We start from the raw sequence: 2,371 nt of genomic DNA on the forward strand, positions 1-2,371 counted from the left end.
TTAAGTAATATGCATCAATAAATAGTACTACAAGCATAAAAAATGGTTTTCAAAAGTTTTTATCAAATACTTTATAATATAATATAGATTTAATAATAATAAATTACATATTAAACTGGTATAATTTTTTATAATAATGTTTAAAAGAATAATTAGATTAAATGAATTTACATCGGAACAAATTTATCTAAAGTAAAATAAATAATTTATGTAAGAACAAAACCTGTGTAAAACTCGATTTTGTTGTATTTCGTTGCTTTATGTCCTCCGTACTTGTATAATTTTTGTTGATGATGATAAATCTTGTTGGTTTAGAAAAAGATGATTGTAAGAAATCAGTTCTGATAAATTCAGTGGTCATAATTATTATATATTAATAGAATATTTGATCCAATTTAAAATGATAATTATCTTAAAATTTTAAATTATTTTTTATTTTTTATTTATGATATTTTTAATGAATTATATGGGTTATATTGCTTCTCACTTTCTACAAGTCTGTGATTTGAGACCCACATCAATGTACAAGTGATTGCATCATGCAATGTACCAACCATTATTGCATGTTTGACTTTCTTTGCTTCCACATAAATGTAATAAACATTTTCATACAAATAGTAATGTAAATATTTTTTGTATTGATTAAAGCATCGTAAAAACCAAGTTTTACGATGACTCCGGACTATCTGCATAGCAGGTGGTCGTTCTGGGATTAGTCGGCTCGCATAGCGGGTTGGATATCCAGGTTAATAAATTAAAAAACCCCAATGAATTGAATGGCAATAGGGCATTATATAAAGTTTAATGACAGAATAGTGTGAATGGAGAAATTATCTGAGTAACGAGTTGCTTTTAACCAACATCAGTGTTTGGATTTACCCTATGATCAATGCTAGGAGGAGACCTTCGGGTTGTTCGAGAAACCTGAGTGGACATGTTGGTTAGGCGTCGTAAGAGTTGAATGTGTGTGATCTACATAAGAAATGTAAGTTCGGTAGGCGAAACATCCATTTACATACTAAATGCATAGTAGACACGATGTAGATTGTATTTCCTATTTTTATTGGAGGGACGAGTAGGTCAGATGATGGCATATTGGTTGACGCATACATGCCATGACAATTTGATCAACAAGCCCATTTATTAGGTCGTATTTGACGTATATAACGTAACGTGGAAGGTGTGCTGGTAGAACACTCTTAGTTATCCCTTTGTAGTAATCGTTAATGGTAATGATTAAAATATTTTAATTTTACGTGTTCAATAAATAATTGTATTTATTTAAGAACAAATGCAATACCTCAACTATCATTAGATGAAATTTATGACATATGTCCTTCAATTATAAACGTGGATACTGAGCCGAGTGGTGTTACGTAGAGCTCAATTTTGTACAACATTAATATTTTGTTCACAAACCATTCATCAAAATCTATCTTAAACAGTATCAAACCAAGGGATAATATAAGCAAAACACTACAACATAATTGATTTGTTTGGACACCTGATATAATGAAACTGTTAAGTTTATAACACTGATAAATGTGTCATATAATTTCTTTTTATTTGGACACCTTAATAAGTTAAATTAATAAAAAACAATAAATTATTTCCACAACATGATCAACAAAAAAATGAGTAAACTCTAATTTTGGTCCCCGTGGTTTAGTGAAATCTTTGAAAGTGGGACCTAAACTTTGATAACTCTAGAAATCTTTCCCATGGTTTTCATTTTGCTTTGAAAGTGACCCCTTTCCACTAATTCCGTTTTATTTTCCCTGTTGGTGGGAGGGGCATTCTTGTCTTTTCATTTACTTTCCTAATTCTCTTTAAAATATTAAATGTATATTATGGTGTCATCCCCTTCCCTGTTCTCTTCCATATTAGGTAGAACCATCTACGTATCTATTAGTTTGAAATGGAATGGATGAAGAATGGTGTTATGTCAAGAATCTCACAAGCAAGTGAAGTAAACCAGATATGAAAAACAAGAGGGCCAAGCTTATAGTAATGAAAAGAACAGTTGGGTTGATCTTAATGCCTGAAGAAGATGAAGTGTTTGACGTTTTATGAATTGTAACAGTAAATGGAAGTGAAGAGAGGGGGTTGATGGAATTCCATATGTCTCTTAATTATTGTAGATTTCATATTTCAATCAAGACATTTCTACATGGGTATGCCTCGAAATCCATCTTTCTCTCTAAAATCCATCATCACCTGCTTAAAAAATCATTGCTTGATGATATTCAAACTCTTAAGCCCTGATAATTGAGCAGGACAGGTGGGTATCTGTTGGTCCCAAAGGGTCTACAAGAATACTAAACAGTTTGTAGAAGGGGGGGGGATGAATACAAACACAATTTTCAAATTT

Source organism: Cynara cardunculus (assembly GCF_001531365.2).
Source record: "Cynara cardunculus var. scolymus isolate 2C chromosome LG 8, CcrdV1, whole genome shotgun sequence".
Lineage (NCBI taxonomy): Eukaryota > Viridiplantae > Streptophyta > Magnoliopsida > Asterales > Asteraceae > Cynara > Cynara cardunculus.